The sequence below is a fragment of the Lemur catta genome, chromosome 9 (assembly GCF_020740605.2).
Source record: "Lemur catta isolate mLemCat1 chromosome 9, mLemCat1.pri, whole genome shotgun sequence".
Classification (NCBI taxonomy): Eukaryota; Metazoa; Chordata; class Mammalia; order Primates; family Lemuridae; genus Lemur; species Lemur catta.
The window spans coordinates 29,067,278-29,086,905 of record NC_059136.1 but is presented as its reverse complement, the minus strand read 5'-3'; the positions used below and the strand labels follow the sequence as shown (position 1 = coordinate 29,086,905).

General features: G+C 38.1%; 1 pseudogene; it reads left to right on the top strand.

The window, feature by feature from the left end:
- Nucleotides 1-14,725: 14,725 nt before the first annotated feature.
- On the top strand, nt 14,726-14,780 carry LOC123645359 (annotated as a pseudogene).
- The last annotated feature ends 4,848 nt before the right edge of the window (nt 14,781-19,628 follow it).

The window sequence follows — 19,628 nt, the reverse complement described above, 5'->3', positions numbered from 1 at the left end:
TAGTGCTTTGTAATCTAATCTCACCAACCTGAAGCCATGTTGCTAAAGTTACAACACTTAGTTCCATTAAGGCAGCAAAGTTTCCACTGTCCCTGTCTGACTCCTACATAAAAAAAGAAACGAGCTGTTCACATCTGTCTTATCTTTTAATAATTGTATTTGAAATTGTAGTTATTTGTCAAAAACTCTTAAACTTATAGCTGTGGATCTATAAGTTTCATGACCTGTCTCCTCTGGAAAGGGCTGATGTAATTAGAAAGGTCCCATTATCAATCATTCAACTAATAGCCTCTCTCTCTCTCCCCCCTCCCTTGCTCTCTCTCGCTCTCTTGCTCTGCCTCTCTCTAGCACTCTCATCAATTACTCTGAATATTTTAAACAAAAGATCAGACCAACTCTAGCCTCCTCTTGGTTATAATGTTGTCATTGCTACTAATGGAATTTTAAATCTTCCCATAGAAGGAAGTTTCCTGGGGAGACTTCTTTGCAACTGCCAATTAAGGGGAGGCTAATTCTAGCACTCTCCACAGAATTAGCAATAGATTGTAACAAATGTGACTAAAGGTAGCCCATTTTCTCTCACAGTTGATAGGATCAGCAGTTGGTTTTTATTCCTCAAATCAGGAGGACTCATAGGTTCTGAAGTGTTACTTACATGTTCAAGTGGTCTGTAAGGGCGTTCCCTGCTCTCCTTACAATAGCAGACGGATTCTGTAGGAAATGGAGCCATTAGCAAGAGTTGAATAATTTTTCTATTTACTGTATTTCTGTTCATTTTTATTACAGGTAAAAGTGGCAGTTTGAACTGTTCTTCATCTCTCCTATTTTGCCTCCTTGACTGAACTCAGGGGAGTTCCCTGCCCCAGGGATTACCTGGGCTGATCTTTCCATCTTCCTATCCAGCAATTCACAACTAGATGGTTCCTCATTCAACTCTTTCTAACCTCCCTGCCCATCGGCAAACTTTATTTCACTTTCTTAGGTGGTAATTGTATGTATGTGTTTCTCCTAAAGTATAGAATATTTGTGGTCTAGAAAAATGTCTTAGTTTTCTTTGAAGAAATGATAATAATTTGTCTTATCATATTTAGATCCATAGAAAATTAGTGCTCTATTTGTTTTAAATCAAGTTAAATCTGAGGCTAAGTCAGATTTAACCTGAGTTATCTGATCTGAATTATCTAATTCAACCTGTCATATTTTAGGGATTACCTGCCCTTTTTGGGAGCCTAGGCCATACCTCCACAGTGGGAAAGGGGTGGGGTCTTCAGTCACTGGTGGGCACCATCCTTGCCTATGCTCCCAGCACCATAGTGCACTGCAATGAAGCCCTCAGGACTCAGAGGGCTGGCGCGGGATCCCTCGTCAAAGCTCTCAGAGGCCTCCAGTCCATGTTATGTCTTCACTGATATCCTGGAACCTTCCCATTATTGGGGTACAGCAGACAAGTGGACACAGATCTCTGCAGTTCCTAAACCTCAAGCCCTGCCGTTACCCTCCAGGCTCTGCAAACCTCTCCTCCCCATCCTCCTAGGACTTGTGCCCTGTGCTTGTGACTGACCAGCTACAAACCAGGGTTCCTACTGCCCCCTGCTGGGTTTTATTAATTTGCTAGGACAGCTCACAGAACTCAGGGAAACACATTTACCAGTTTATCATAAAAGACATTATAAAGGATACAGATGAACAGCCAGATGAAGAGGTACATAAAGCAAGATATGGAAGGGTCCATAGCAGGTGCTTCTGTCCCTGTGAAGTTGGGGTGCGTGGTCCTCCCACCAGGTAGATGGGTTCACCAATTCAGAAGCTCAACTCATTGTCCAAGAGGTTTCATAGAACTTGATCTTCAGTGCTTTCCCCCCACCTTTCCTAGAGATTGAGTGAGAGGGCTGAAAGTTCCAACCCTCTTAATACTCTAATGACTTGTTATTTCTGGTGACTAGCCCTATCTGGGGACTACTTGGGGTCCCACCCTTAGTCACCACATTAGCAAAAACTTGAGTGTGATCAAAGGGCTTGTGGTGAATAACAATAAACACTCTCATCACCTAGGAAACTCCAAGTGTTTTAGGAGCCTTGCAAAAAACAAATATTATAACAAAAGATGCTCCTATCACACTTATCACTCAGGAAATTATTAATACAAGGGATTTAAGAGCTCTATGTCAGGAACTAAAAACAAAGAACCAAAATATGTATATTTCTTATTACACAGTAGGTAGCCCCCAAATTCCAAACATACAGTAAAAATAGGTTTTAAAGTAGCACAATCTTCAAAAGGGAAGAGAGATACTTCCTGGTGTTCTTTTCAGTAGGGAAATCCTCCTCAATGGGTCCCTCAAATAAGACTGTTCAGGAAAATGGACAGAGAAGATTTTCCTAGAGAGCAGAACTGGGAGGCAAGATATAGGGGCTGACCCAAAAACCCATCCCAACAGCACCACCTGGACTCCAGCCTGGGCAATGGTACACAGGCCCCTCTCTTTTACCTGTCAAACAGGAGACTTTTCCTGATTTTATTCTGCCACTATTCATGTGATACTGTGGAGTCATCCGATACACACGCATCACAGAGCCTGAACTTTGATTCTCAGTGCTGACTTTAGATTGTCTGCTATGAGGGTAGATCAATTATGTTTTAGCTTTAACTTAAGATGGCTGCATTATATTGGGTAGACATGTAAGAAATTATATAATTGGAGAAAGGGTTATGTGTTTATGCTAGGGGACTTATAGATGGACCATGATGGATGTTTCTAATTGTTTACTAACATATCTTTCTTCAATTTCTTCAGGAGCTACTCCCCCTCCTCTATTGCCTGTATCCTCCTGGAATTGTCAGACTTCACTGTGAAAAGTTATAAACCACAGTGTCCGCTTACTCTCCATATGAATGGGCAGGAATTTGATATAAATCATCCAAGGAGAGAACCCCATAACTTTGTACCCTGGGGCCAAGCTCCAGGAATGAATGCAGATATATTGCATGCCTTTTGCAGGGATTAGTGTGTTTAATAAGAGTGCTTCTCTCTTAGGAGAGCACATGCTAAATAATCCTTGAGATTACATAAACCATCTTTGGCTCCACATGGAGAAACAGCTGAAAGGCAGAGAAAGACGAACTTTCTAGGCACCTGAAGGCATGTCCATTGGAAGTCACCCTTGTCTCTTGACTTTATAGTTAGATGAACCAGTAATTTGCTTCTTTTACTACACATGCCTGAGATAGTTTTTAGTTTTAGGTTTTAAAGTACTCCAGATTAATGCATAACATTTGTGGAAATAACATGTTACATTTATTGAATATTGATCATGTATTAATATCCTTACATGAATCCAATGCTCAGAACAACTGTATGAGGTGGAGACAATTGTTATTAAGTTACTATAATAAAGAAATGGAGTCTCAGAGGGGCAAACAACTTGGCTTAGTCTCAAAGATAGGAGATAGTGAAATAGAGAATTAAACACTGGCCATCTATCTCTAAAAATTACTGTGTACTATAAATACACTGTTACAAGAATGCAATATACTTCACGTCTACGCTGCATCATCATGGTGATGTCCCTTCTGCATGCCCAGACTCTGCTAGTGTTGGAACTCCTGCGAATGGAATGATGACAGCATTCTCGGGAAAAGTAGGGGAAAAGGCACAGTTCTTTTCCATGACCAAGGTAGAGTCTGAGGACTATAGTGGGAAAACCTAGGCTATGACATGATCTGAGGTCTGGTTAAGGCTCCCTAACCTTCAGAGTCAATCTCGATTCCTCCAAGATGCTAATAGTTGGAATTAATTTTAATGTCTATGCTATTTTGGCAACATTTTTATTTCCCTCTGGCTATTTTTAGTTGACAAGGCTTCTGTGGTGGCTTTTAGGCAGGTGCTGTATTATTACGAATTGCACTTGTGAAAAATACATGGTAGTGTGAAGATGAGAGTTTTTGGAGGTTATTAATTAAACAAATATTTTCAAAGTACCTACTATGTACACAATAAATTAAAGTGGAGAGAATGGAGAAAGATAAATATAGACTTAACTTGATATCCAGCCTTTTCTTTGGAAAAGATATAAAGTCATTAGAGAAATCAAACAAATGTATGTGAAATAATGCTGAAGATTATGCTTGGTGTTGATGGGATTAGGGACCTTGTAAAAGGGTTGAAGTGAAGTAGTTAGGCCCTTTTGTCTTTCTGCCTTCTGCCACGTTGAGGAGTAAGAACTCATTTTGCCTGTTTGTGTGTGTGTGTGTGTGTGTGTGTGTGTGTGTGTGTGTTTGTGTGTGTATGTATTTTTTTTTTTCTGGAAAGAGAAGAGAAAAGGGCAGGTAAGGTAAAAGCTCTGGAGCTGAGAAACAGCAGTGATGACGTCGGTGGGTTTTCCTTTTGCCTCATGTATCACAAACTTAAGGCTGGAGAAGCTGGCAACTGAGAAATGCCCATGTGTGCTGACAAAGCCATGACAAAAGCCTGATCTCTCTAGCCAAAGGAGTAGGAAATGTGCAGCATTGCAGACAGAAAATTTTTAGACAATAACTGCTGTATTTCTACCAAATGTCACAGAATCGGTGGCAGCCCCACCCATACCAGCAAAAGCCAGGTGAAAGCCCAGATATTCACTCTAATCAGAATGTAATGAGATGCCTCCAAACTCCCACTGGAGTGGTTTCAGAGAAAGCTAAATAAAGAACTGGTATTTTAACCCCCAGTAGAAGTAATGGGCCCTCTTTTGTGGTATCAGTGCGGAGCCTGAACTTCCACACTCACTGGGCAGTAATAAGGCCAAATATCGGCACCCTTTCCCTTACTGAACATTTCAACATAAGGCAGACAAAGCAGAATGATTAAGAAAGATCCCAAGTCTCATAACTAACATAATGCCAACAATGTACAGGTTACAACAGAAAATCATTCATCATCATGAAATCCACAAATATCTCAAACTAAATGGAAAAAACAATCTATAGATTCTGTAGTGGGTTTAACAATGGCCCCCGAATTTTGTGCCCACGTGGAACCTCACAATATGATTATATTTGGAATGTGAGTCTTTGTAGATTGAGGCAAGGATCTCAAGAAGAAGCCATATGGGCCTGAAGGTTTCTTTTTGGGGAATTTCGTAATTACAATTCTGTTTCTTTCATGCTATAATTTGAATATTTTTAAACCTTCCAAAGTTCATGTTGAAACTTAATGCCTAATGCTATATTATTAAGAGGTGAGATCTTTGGGAGGTGATTAGGCCATAAGAGCTCCTCTCTCATAGATGGGATTAGTGATTTTATAAAAATGTTGGAGGGAAGTAGCTAGAGGCCCTTTTGTCTTTCTGCCTTTTGCTATGTAAGGACACAGCGTTTATTGTCTCATAAGGATGTAGCAACAAAGCAGCATCTTGGAAGCAGAGACCAGGCCCTTACAACACAACAACCTGAAGGTACCTTGATCTCAAACTTCCCAGCTTCCAGAACTGCAAGAAATAAATTTCTATTTTTTATAAATTGTCCCACCTCGTGTATTCTGTTATAGCAACAAGAATAGACGAAGACACTTCATAAGTATAAATCTCTTCATGTTGTCTGTTTCATATGGAGTAATGGTAGTTTCTGTTTTTCAATAAATTAGACCATTTTATCTAAATTCTCAAGTTTTTGTGTTTTTATTTTTATTCAAATCATTTTAAAAAATTTCTCTTGAGACTTCCTCTTCAACTGATTAAATATTTAGAAGTGTGTTATTCAGTCTCCATCTGTTTAGAGTTTTCCTCTTAATCTTTTTGTGTTTGATTTCTAGCTTGATTCCAATATGATTAGAGACTATTTCATTGTTTTTTTTTTAGATTTGTCAAGGTTTGCCTTATATCCCGGGATATGGTCTATCCAGATAAGTCCCAAGTGTACTGAAAAGCATGTAATTTCTCTTTCTTTATAACATTCTATAAATTCTATGTAGATCTTTCTGGTTGAAAGTATTTATGAGTTCTACATTCTTGTCAACTTTTTGTTCAGAGAAGGGTGTTGAAATCTCCAATGAAAATATGGATTTGTCTATTTCTCCTTTCAGTTTTATCTACTTTTACTTCATATATTTTGTAGGTGTGGTTTTGTGCATCCATAAGATTGCTCTGCCCCATTGTTTTTTGGCCCTTTTTATCATTATATGCTATCCTCTTGGTCTCTGGTGATGTTTTTGTTCTGATATCGTTTATTTGATATGAATATAGCTTCTCCTGCTTTCCTTCATGTAATGTTTTCATGATATATCTTTCCCTGTCTTTTAACTTTCAGACTGCTGTATTTGAATTGAGTATCTTAAAGACAACATATTATTAGATTGTATGTTTTAGTCCACTGTGACATTCTGTCTTTAATTCGTGTGTTTAGACCATTTAAATTTAATGTCATTTATATGTCAGGGCTTACATCTGCCTCATACTTTCTCTGGATCAGAAATTCAGACAAGGCATGGAAAGTATGACTTGTATTTGCTCACAATCTCTAAAATTTAATATGGGAAAACTCAAAAACTGGGGATTTGAGTTATCTCAAGATATTCCCACTTACATGTTTGGTGGTTGATTCTGGGCATCAGCTCAGTTGTCAGCTAGAGCTGTTGGCCAGAACCCTATTTTTGGCTTCTCCATATATTATTTCTATGTGAGCTAGTTAGACTTCCTCACAACATGGAGGCTGGATTCTTAGAGTGGGCATTCTCAGAGGCCTGGGCCTGAAAAATAGAGCAACATCACTTCTACTGTATTCTATTGGTAAATCAGTCACAGTGCCCAGATTCAAGGGGAGGAGAACAATTACTATTCTCTCATGTATTTAGAGAAGATTGTCAATTAATTTTGAGATAGTATTTTAAAATGGCCACAGTCATCCCTCTGGCCACAGATTATTTACATTCCTCCAAAATGCAAAATAAACTCTCTCCCTACCAAAAAACTCAAAAGACCCATCTTGTTACAGCATCAGATTAAGGCACAAGGTATGATCTCATCTTGTGAATCAAGCCCAGGAAAAGTGAAGCTCCTAAGATGCTTATTGTTAAAGAAATGAAGAGCAACTTTTTTTTTTTTTTTTTTTTTTTGAGGCAGAGTCTCACTTTGTTGCCCAGGCTAGAATGAGTGCCGTGGTATCAGCCTAGCTCATAGCAACCTCAAACTCCCGGGTTCAAGTGATCCTCCTGCCTCAGTCTCCCAAGTAACTGGGACTACAGGCATGTACCACCATGCCCGGCTAATATTTTCTATATATATTTTTAGTTGTCCAGATAATTTCTTCCTATTTTCGGTAGAGATGGGGTCTCGCTCTTGCTCAGGCTGGTCTCGAACTCCTGAGCTCAAACGATCCACCCACCTCAGCCTCCCAGAGTGGTAGGAGTACAGGCGTGAGCCACCACGCCTGGCCGCAACTTTTAAAATCAAAGAGAGCACAATGGCCTTAAGAACAGAGGCCAAATCCAATCCTTGCTTGATTTTCTCAAACATCCTTACTATTGTGATAAGGAACATTATATTATTTACTAAGTTTAAGAAAAAAGTTCAGAGTACACTTAGCCATAAGCACCTTGAGGCCAGGGCTTGTGTCTTAGCCGTTTGTTATTGTGCTCGTCTGAGCCACACCAATAAATGGTGGTTCACTGAATGGATTTCCCTCTTCACTCTCTGCGAGTGCAATTAAGTCTTGGCAAATGGATGACTGTGCTATGTATGGCCATTTGATCAGGTACTAAATGTGTCTCTTGGGGACAGAACATTCCCAGCCAGTCATAAAGTTCTCTTTAAGGAAAAGACATAATCGCCCTGAAAAATTTGAACCCAGCTTTTCATCACTTCACAGAAGAGGCAGCCCTTGCCTGAGATTTTCTTTTAGTGATTTATTAATGCAGTCAGCATCTGACAGTTCCAGTATTTTAATTTTGCTTGATCTTAATGCTACTTTTAACACTGTTGATTATTACATCCTCCTGGATCACTTTGAATATTATTTTAGCTTAGCTGAATCGATTGACCGAGTAGATTTCACTCATATTTGCTCAACAGCAATCACCTTTCCCGATGAGAGGCCTCTTTTCTTCTCCTGCACTGACATAATATGGGGGCCTTCACTTGAAAGGCTTGAAATCATGTATCTCTCCACACAGCTTCCCCGGACAAGGCTGTAGCCCTCTAAATAAAGTAGGAGAAAAGTGGAAAGAAAGCAATCTTTGATATTAGGCTTGAGGCATTCATACTCTGCCTCCGTGTGACAAATTACTTGATTTCTCAGCTCCTTGGATTCCAGCTCCCTAAGTGGAGATAATTATAACTACCTCTTACTGTTTTTGTGAGAATTCTCAGAGTACCTACACCCTTACTTGAGGCCATCTTCATGGGATGACATTTAATCAGATGCCCCTGTAGAAAGTGTCATCTGCTGGCTCAACATCAAAGTAGCAGTGCCCTTGAAGGCAGGATAGGAATTAAAAGTGACTCTAGACTTTGGAATATTGACATTTTTTATTCCTGTTTTTTTAATCTCTCATTCTGATAATAATTTTTAAAAATATTTTATTCAACTATATCTAACTCCTACACTACATTATAAATTCCTTTTGAGGAACAGAGTTTTCAGTTCTTTAGCTTTGCATTTCCTTATAACTAGTGTTACCATATAATTTCTGATCCAAATCAGGATACTTTTGTGAGGAAAAGGGGATGATATTAATAATTATGTTAAGATGACAAGTCAAAAACCAAGACTGTCCTTACCAAATTGATATAATTATCCCACATATAAACCCTTGAACAAACATATTCACCTAGAAAATAGTTAATAAATTACTAACAAATTGAAAATTTACAGGTCAATTCACCACAAATCAAAAGTAACATTTCCAAATTCAGACTTGTATACCAGTGAACTATTTCTAATTGTGTGTTCCTTGTATAAGCGATTGGCATAAAAAAAGAAATCTTCCAAAATAGACATGTCAGTACATTTTTGGGTTTTTTCCTCTCTCGATATACACATCACCAAGCCTGCCAAATTTGTTTGACCCTCTGTTCTAAATCCCTTGAAATCTATTTCCTTTCTGTCTTCCTTAGGGATAGAGCCTCAGCCAGTGCCAATAATAAAAATCATAAAAGTTTCCAAAGTGAAAGTCTTACTTCTCTTTCCCTTTGTCCAAAACAAATACACTATTCTTGTTTAATTAGTTTTAATTATTTATAATTATTAATTTAACAAAATTAGATTAAGTTGATCCAGATATTATTTTCTGAATTTCATATGTTAAGCATCTTATTATAATATTGCCCCATTGACTTTTGTTGTATAACTCAATCCTAAAACCGTGTCAGTTGCCAGGCTGACCTCAATAGGCAGTTGAATCCCCACCGCCTGTTTTCTGTCCCTTGTGCACTGTTGCGGACCCTCCCAATATCTCATGTTCCCCTGGATTTTTTAAGTTATCACAATTTCTTCTATCATCCTGGAATAACCTTCCTGTTCTCTTTTCTTGAAGAATTTCTAACTTTTATTCCAACTGCAATTCATTTCGTGCCTACTCTGTGAAAACATTCTGCCCCCCTTAGGAAAAATTGGAAATCGCTTCTTTTAAGATTCCAAAACACTTTACCCATATCTCTGTAAGAAAGGGGGAATGCTTTAAATGCCTGTATCTGCGGTGGAGTGTGATCTTTGTGGACAAAAATTTTATTTTCTTAACCTCTATATTTCCAGTTTCTAGAAAACCTCTTGTAGGCACTGAATACCTTTGTATAAAGAAAAAGAAAATAAGAAAAATAAAACAAGAGATAAGACAGCTTCACAGTTTGTGTGCATCTTTTCAACATCCTGACACTCAGAATAGTTAATGTTGCTGTTGTTGGTAGTGATGAATAATAGTGTTATTATATTATTATTGTGATTATTATAAATATTGCTTTTATTGACAGGAACATGAGCAAACTCCATTTGTTGTTCAAGAGTGATTGTGGTCCAAGAACTATGTTAATAGATATTTGTTATTGTTTTATTTTTTAATTTTTATTTATTTATTTATTTATTTATTTATTTATTTTTTAATTTCAGCTCATCATGGGGGTACATAAGTTCAGGTCATATACATTGTCCATGTCTCGCCCATCTCCCCGAGTCAGAGTCCCAAGCGCGTCCGTTCTCATTCTCCAGACAGTGCGCCTGGCAGGTGAAGATCAGGGAAACCAGTTTTCTGGTGAGTACATGTGATGCTTGTTTTTCCATTCTTTGGATACTTCACTTAATATAATGGGTTCCAGCTCTCTCCAGGAGAACCAAAGAGATGTCGTATCATCGTTATTTCTTATAGCTGAGTAGTACTCCATGGTATACATATACCACAGTTTACTAATCCATTCGTGGATTGATGGGCACTTGGGTTGTTTCCACATCTTTGCGATTGTGAATTGTGCTGCTATAAACATTCGGGTACAGGTGTCTTTGTTAAAGAATGACTTTTGTTCTTCTGGGTATATGCCCAATAATGGGATTGCTGGATCAAATGGTAGGTCTACTTGAATCTGTTTAAGGTATCTCCATATTGCTTTCCATAGGGGTTGCACTAGTTTGCATTCCCACCAGCAGTGTATGAGTGTTCCTGTCTCTCCGCATCCACGCCAACATGTGTTGTTTTGGGATTTTTTGATAAAGGCCATTCTCACCGGAGTTAAGTGGTATCTCATTGTGGTTTTGATTTGCATTTCCCTGATGATTAGGGATGTTGAGCATTTTTTGATACGTTTTTTGGCCATTCTTATGTCTTCTTTTGAAAAATTTCTATTCATGTCCTTTGCCCATTTTTTGATAGGATTGTTTGATTTTTTCTTGCTGATTTTCCTGAGTTCTAAATAGATTCTTGTTATCAGTCTTTTATCTGATGTGTAGTATGCGAAAATTTTTTCCCATTCTGTAGGCTGTCTGTTTATTTTCATGACTGTTTCTTTGGCTGTGCAGAAGCTTTTTAATTTAATCAGGTCCCATTCGTTTATTTTTGTTGTTGCTGCGATTGCCTTAGGGGTTTTCTTCATAAATTCTTTGCCTAGACCAATGTCTGTAAGAGTCTTTCCTACATTTTCTTCTAGAATTCTAATCATTTCCCATTTAAGGTTTAAATCTGTTATCCACTGTGATTTGATTTTTGTGAGAGGTGAAATCTGTGGGTCCTGTTTCAGTCTTCTACATGTGGCTATCCAGTTTTCCCAGCACCATTTATTGAATAGGGACTCTTGTCCCCAGAGTATGTTTTTGTCTATTTTGTCAAAGATTAGATGGTTATATGAGGATGGTTTTATATTTGGGTTTTCTGTTCCGTTCCACTGGTCTGTGTCCCTGCCCTTGTGCCAATACCAAGCAGTTTTAAGAACCACAGCTTTGTAGTATAGTTTGAAGTCTGGCAAATCAATACCTCCCATTTTGTTTTTATTGCTTAAGATTGCTTTTGCTATACGGGGTCTTCTCTGATTCCATACAAAGTGTATAATTATTTTTTCTAAATCTGTGAAAAATGATGTTGGTATTTTAATAGGAATTGCATTGAATCTATAGATTACTTTGGGTAGTATAGACATTTTAACGATGTTAATTCTTCCAATCCATGAGCATGGTATATCTATTAGCCATTAAGTTGAAACTAATTGATCAACACTTGTGTGGACATATGGAAATAACCTTCATCAGAAATCAAGCAGGTGGCGGGGGAGGAATAAGTAAATTCACACCTAACAGGTACAATGCACGTTCTGTGGGGGATGGGCACACTTATAACTTTGACTCAAAGAGTACAAAAGCAATTTACGTAACCAAACTGTTTGTACCCCTATAATATTCTAAAATAAAAATAAATAAATATTTATCAAGCACACATTCCAGAAAATTTACTCACTCAGAAAGTGAAGTTATTTGCAGAGAATCGTATGAGGAGATAGAGTAGAGAGACAGTAGTGAAGGCTGGGCACATCTGCGACAGAGGGGGTAAAACCTAAAGGACAGAATAAGCCAGTATCCCCAAACCGTCGTTGGCTACCTTCCCGCTGGAGGAATTGTGTCTGGGCTCTCATTTTATGAAATGTTTAAGGACCAGGAGGAAAACCTCTGTGCCTCAAACATGGTTGAGCAATGTGGGGAGTCTTAGAGGCAAGGCTGGAGTAGAGGAAAGAGGAGGAAGCATTGGCCTGGTGAGTGTCTGTGCAATGGAAAGTCGACAGAGGCTGCAAAGGCACATGCAAAGCTACCTCATTAACACTGTTCAAGTGCTCTGGCTGTCGTGCAGGGGATGAATTTCAGGGTGAAGACCAGAACCAGAGAGACAAGTTAAGGCTCCACCATGGAAGTTCAGCATTACATGAGGAGGTTTGAATCAGGATTGTAGCAGCACAGACAGAGATAAATATATAGGTGATATGTGGGACTTCACACCTTGTGCTCACTGTGATTTTATGAGGTAACATGATTTTTGCCTATTTTAGATATGAGGAAACTAGGGCTCGAAGTGATTTAGTATTTTAACCAAGAGAAATTTCCAATCACCGTCCCATTACATGAGCTAACTAGGAATTTTAACCTAGATCTGTCTGGTTCCAGAGCCCATGCCTCTGATATTCTGACATTGCTAGAAGAAGACAAGAATCTCCCAGGTGCTTGGAAGACCCTGTGGCTACTATGGCTGATGACAATACTGGCAATGGAAACTTGGGGTGCAAAGTATTGTTCACAGAAAAAATACATATATAAATAAAAAAGTGTGCATAGCTCAAAAAATCCCTGATGAAGGAAGCACAAATCACCTGGGGAGTGATCACAGGGGGGCTTTGGTTGTGATGATGATGATGTGGTACCTTCCTGTGCCTGGACTCACTGGGAACTAGAATGACCTCAATGCTGGCCAACACAGGTAGTGTTTACTAACCTGGACAAGCAGATAAAGATCCAAGTATCAAACCTGGAAGAAACTAAAAAGTGAGGTATTAAAGGAGAAGATTATCTCAGAGTGGAACTGGAACAAAAGAGGGGCTTTGGTATAACTCTTGGGATATAGGATAATAGGAACTCAGCATTGAAGCTCAGCTACCAGACTCCAGGTTTGAAACCACCACCAAGATCTGCAATGATGTCCTATAGGCACCATGGCAGGGACATGTGGAGTGGAGTGTAGGGGCATCCAGAAAGAGAGATTAACTCAAACTTGGGGATTTAATAACAAGCAATATTATGAAAAGTTATTAAATAATTGACAGGTGTTAAAGTGAGAAAATGGAGAGTTCCTCCTTTCCAAAGCTTATGCCACTTCACATATATTGTCTCAGTTGCACTTCCTGAGAGGTGTGTATCTTGATTATCCTTTTTGTATGGAAAAGGAGACCGAGGTTTAGAGAAGCTAAATATTTCACCCAAGGTCACCTGTGAGAAATTGAACTCCCAACTACTGAACCTTGCAGCCTCGATCTTCTTCAACACTCTGCAAGCAATGCCCTATGGCTGAAATCCAGAGAAGCAAGAATCATTCCCAAAGAGGGAACTTGGCAGGTCACAACAAAAGCAAATCCTACTAGGTGCTTTTAGGCTCCCTTAGAAATTTTGCCTTCTGTCCATTGACAAATTTTGAACTGGGAACTCCCATAATCATATTTTATTTTGTTTGGTTTGGTTTGGTTTTACGTTCCCAGCTTTTTTCAAGATTGGCTCAGAAACTGAAATAATACCTAGAAAAGAAAAGACTGCATGAATAGTTTTGTGTTCAAAGTGCTGGGAAAGGGGTGAAGAATCAGGCATAAACTATAGGCTTCCTTGATCTCTAACTGATGTGGATTAGTTGATAATTTGGTGGCATATTTTATTCTTACACCTAGGAGTTACGGAAACCAGACATATTTTCCTCTTTTTGAGCCTTAATTTAATTATCTGTAAAATAAGGCTGAAGGAATATGTATGTGGTGGCTAATTTCCCTTTCAATCGCTAATTCCTTTATATACCAAAGGCAAAACACTCTTAATTTAGAACCCAATGATTTCATGAGGCGGTAAGGGAATGTGGAGCATAGTATGATTTACTTTAAAAAAATCACAGGTGATAGCTGGTGTGGTGACATACGCCTGTGGTCTTATCTACTCGGGATAGGGAAGCAGGAGAATCACTTAAGCCTGGGAGTTTTAGACCAGATCCCATTTCTAAAGTAAAAAAAAAAAGGCCTATGTAAGTGGAATTTATATCATAAAATGTGTCTTTAAATACTATATTTAATCTTCGCACCTTAGTGATCCAAATCTAATCCTCCTATCATATTTCATAGCATTAGTAACATCCATCTAGTCTTCCAGTTCTGAGTCTTACCAAATACCACCACATGTGATTAATGGTCAAACTATGCAGAGTCTATTTCCTCGATGCATTGATCCCTCCATTGAAAGACTTGTCATTTCTCACTTGAGTTACTATAATATCATCTCCACTGGGTCTCTGCCTTATACATGGATTTCCCCAATTCTCCCTCCATTCATTTGTCAAACTAGTAATTTAAAGCAAATATCTAATACCATCTCAGTTCTGATGAAAATCCTTCAGTGACTCCTCATAACTCCTTGTCTTAATATGGGAGCCCTTTATAATTTATATGATTTAGCCTGTATCACCTCGAGTTATGCCTTCTGCCACTATGTGCTTCACATGTGTCACTGCTGCCAGAAGAAATGATTTGAAATTCTCTGAATAAATGTTACAGCTCTTTTGGAATTAGCCTAGCAGGCTCTCACCAGAAGGGCCATAAAATAATTAAAAGTTCCTTGAACGTAGTATATTGATAAAACCATGCCTCCTAAATTATTTTTCCTTTTGGTTAAAATCTGCTTTCTCACCTCCACCACTTACATTCTCATGACGAGCCCTGGCATTGCTACTTGTTTACTGAGATTCAGCCCAAATAATTTCTTCTTTCTAAAAGGTCCCTTTTTTCAATTCCCTATTCTCAAATCTCTGGGCCCCTTTTGCATTTTGATGACATTACAGTGTTCTTACATCTTACCTCTACAGAAATTTCCACATATTACTATTATTATCAATTTGTTCATTAGTCCGAGTATAAACTTCATGATGGTTAGTTTTTTTTAAAAGAAATAACTTACTCATCTGTGTATCCTCAGCCACTAGAACAATGTTTTGGCAGAGAGTAGGTACATAACAATGTTTTGAATAAATGAGTTCCTGAATTCATGTTCTTTCTTCAGTAAAGAACATCCATAAAATGTATTAAGACATAATAGTTTATTAGTTCGAGTTGAAATATGCACATGAAAACTATTGTGACAAATAATGTATTACCAAATTTTTCATTGAAACTTTCTACAATCTTAGCAGATGTTCTCTCCAGTTAAATAAACATCAGTGGATGAGATAATGCTGTGCTTTGTATAGTTGCCTTATAGAAAGGCATATTGATAAAGTCAATGGCATCACAGTTACTGATGGATAGTAACATTATTGCCTACAGAAACAAAGAATTTAGGTTTTGGTTACCTGTGAAGTGAAAAAAAAGTCATAATATTTATGATAGCCAAGTAATTTAACAAACATAATACAAGTTCTCCAATTATAATTATCACTCTGTTTCCTATTTTGCCATGTATAAAAATGTTCATCCACACACCTGAAGTTGAAAATGCCTGGCTATCAAAACCACTGCTAGGAATTTATTTAAGTTCTCTCATATTTCCATTTTATCCTTTAAATTATTGTAAGTCATCAAGCCAATCATTGTCAACAGATTGAAAAGAATGCTATTTAATTTCATGAGCAATTGCAACATTTTTATCTATTCAAAGTAAGATAATAAGGATAAATAGGTCTTATCCCTGAAGGCTCAAAGCAATTCTCTGTGAGTATCAGGAAGGACATTCTCCAATTCTTCATTTACACCTGGACATATAGTGCAATGTGAACGGTTCACAGCATTTTGAGGAACAGGGGAGTGCCAACCTCATTCTGTTATAAAATGGGCATATATGTATCAATGGGTCAACTTAAAATATTTTTGGCATATTTTATAACTTTAATTCACACAACTTTATATAGTTTCTACTGTTATCCATATTACTCAGATGAAGAAATGATACGCTGAGAAGTTACCTAAGTCCCCACACCTCTTTTTTTTTTTTAATAAGTTGCAAGCAGAGTGTATCCTAACCTTCCCCTGTAGAAGTTTTTCCTTAATGTTCAAAACTATCTTTTATCAGGTGTAACAAGGATTGGCTCAGACAGGACTGGAATGTCCCACAGGTATTTTGGGGCATGAAGTTGGGATATATCAAACATGTGGTTTTATTCTTTTAACACATATTTATTTCAAAACCACATAGCAGGCACTGCTCTGGGTGGACAAGGTAGATGTGTTCTTTATCCTCAAATGGAAAATAGCACAATGGACAATTCTTTTTTGGTGTGATACCTGCCAGGGCAGAGGACAGACAGAGATGCTTGGCGAGCACATATAGGACACCTAATATAGACTGGGAGATGTGGGTTACTATAGGAAGACAGAAGACATTATCTGAAAGGGAAATCTTATAGGAAAGGCAAAACTGAGATTGCAAATATCACAGGTCACAGATTGAAGGGTTTGATGCCAAACGGAGGCCAAGGTATAAATGGTGTTGGGGGACAAAGACAAGTGTTGGGTGAAAAAAGAGAGGAGAGATATAGAGAAACAGAAAATTGGTGGTGGTGGGGTTGTGTGGAGTAAGAAAAGGGAGATTACCTGGAGAAGTACCCTGGGTCCTGAAGAAGTTTCCAACACCATCCCAGGGCAGATGTTTTCCATGCAGTCTTGTACACAACCAAGGGTGTTGCTGGGAAAATACCTTGTAAGAGTAAAATTTTCTGAATCTAGTGACATGAAAAAACTCACAACTTTTGTTTATTATTATGATATAAACCAATAATAGTATAACAATGGTTATACCATTTAGAGAGTACCTTTGTAGTCATTTCTGCTCTCTACCAATATTTTTCTGATTTAGTACCCACTAAAATATCTCTTCAAAAGATATTATTATCCCATTCTAAAGATCAGGAGGCTTGAAAAGGTTAGGGAATTTGGTTCATGTCACAAAGCTAGTAGGAGGAAGAGCCAGGACTAAAATATTTGTCTGACATTAATTTATTCAATAACATTTTTGTGGAACCAACTGACTGAGCTTTACGAGAACATTCTTCTTTTGTTCTCTCAGAAAAATTTTGAGAAGTGATGAATTATCTCATAGATAAGGGAACTGAGAATAAGATGTATCAGAAAATTGTTCTAAAATTATAAACATAGTAAGTGATAGAACCCATATTCAATTTGAATTAATTCAGAAAGCATTTGTTGAGTGACTACTATATGCAAAACACCATTAGGTAAAAAGAATGGTGAACAAAGCAGACCTCTTTTGGATGCAACAGACCAGTTTGGGAAGAGAAATAGTGAAAAGATAAAATGGTCACAGAAAGCCAAGATCAGTTTATAAAGAGCCTTGAACCCATTTTTTGAGAATTTTAGATATTATCCTTAAATGCAACAGAAAAAACTTTGCCTTATTTTAAGCAGAGAAGTAATATGGTATTTTTCAGAAGACCACACTGGCTATGGAAGGAGAATGAACTATAAAAGACCATGTAGAAGGTTCTACATGGAAACCAGGCAAAGGATATTAATAGGTTGGACCTGGATAGTGAAAGTGAAGATTGAAAGAAATGGCATAAGTATTGGGAGCAGAATTTCCAGCATTTGATGGGCCTTATGTATACAGAGTGAATGGGAATGGGATGTCTATGATGACACTAAACCTTCAATTTCTATAATTTAAATGAGCAACCCGATTGGTACCCAAGTCACATAGGCCAAGTGACTATTTCTTGATGAGACCGGCTATCAGTGACTAATAATATCTGTCGAACTTAATAGCCCTTGTTCAGCTGGGGAATGACAAAGAAGGGCTGTTGTTTCTTGCTGGCCTTGGCCAAAAAGTTACAGTGACACCAGGAAAATAAACAAATTGAAAATTAATTCACTTGCAAAGTCCATAGCTCCATCAGAAGAGTGCTGATCTGATTTTCTGTGCTGTCAATATGTTTCATTAACTATGAAACAGTTGAATTTTTAAGACATCTTCATTAAGATCAGTCAAGGTGCTAACACACCAAAACGCAGATTGCAGGGATCTCTTGCAAGTCCCTAGGAGATAAGACAGTATTTGCATGGGGCAGTAATTTGGCAGGATGCCCAGCCGTACTACAGCAAAGGCTCTGTTAGCATTTCTTCTTAAAACCATATTTTCTGCGTTGACTATCTGGCGGTTTTGGATTGCCTCAGGCTGATAATTGGCAACTGAGCTGTTAGACCAGATGGCATTTATTTATTTATTTTATAAAGGAAAGGGAGGGGAAAAAAGCATGATGCAAATTGGAAAGTCCATTTTTAGTTATAGAACAGAAAAATAAAGGAGAAAAGAAAATGATTTTAAGCAGTTCCAGATGTTACGTGCTTTTTATTTGCAAAGGCACATCTAAAAGGAGAGTAGCATAAAAAACAGCAAAAAAAAGAGAGAGATGAAAATTTAAATAAAAGTTTTCACAGAATAAGGTTCAGTTGGATTTATTTGTTAAAGAGATTTCATTTGCAGTGAATAAGGCCATTTTTTAAAGGAGAGATGGGAAAGGAAATCACACAATTTACATATGAATAATTACGTTCATACTGTGTATACATGAGGTGAACAGAACAGCTTCAGCTGCTAAAAGTTCCGTAATGTTGTGTCTTAATCACCAATCCTCTCCAGCCCACCTTGCTTGTTCCAGGAGCCATCTGTGAGGTTCTATTGTGTTATGCCTTCTTCAGCTGTTTTCTTTTGCCCAAAGCAGGACTTTAATTAGCACCCATTAACAGAGTGCCAAGAGCATCTCCCATCTCTAAAGTGAGCCTTTTATCTCACTTTAGACGGAGAAAAAATTATGATTCCTGTAATAAATTGTGTCTTGTCCTGAAATTATATGCCAAGATTTTCCAAACGTTAAATTTTAATGTGTTGAATCTCTTAGTTTGGTCTCTCAAGTTTAGATTGGTAATGTCCTAAGGCTGTGGTGCCCACTCGCTGGGCTGCAGACCCTATGGGTCTGTGGCCTGTTTGGAACTGGGCTTCACACAGGGAGGTGAGTGGCTGGCAAAGCTTCATTTGTATTTACAGCCACTCCTCATCCCTGGCATCACTGCCTGAGCCCCGCTCCACCCTCCTCCATCCCCTGCCGCCTGTGGAAAAACTGTCTTCCATGAAACAAGTCCCCAATGCCAAAAATGTTGAGGATTGTTATTCTAAGGCAACTGCATAACTTATAGGGAATGGGTTTGAGCCAGGCATGTTAAGTTGGGATTGTCATATATGATCCCAGTGGCCTGTCATCTTGCTTTGAATCCACACCATCCAGATGCCTCATTTGGTTCTTGATGGACAAATTACTGAGAAGATTCCTAGTCTTTATACAGTGGGGCCTCAGACGTGGCATTTCCAGTAAGTCCCCAGATGATTCTAACACTGATTTGCCACATTTGAGGAAAAATACTCCAGCTTACCATTAAAGGTGTTC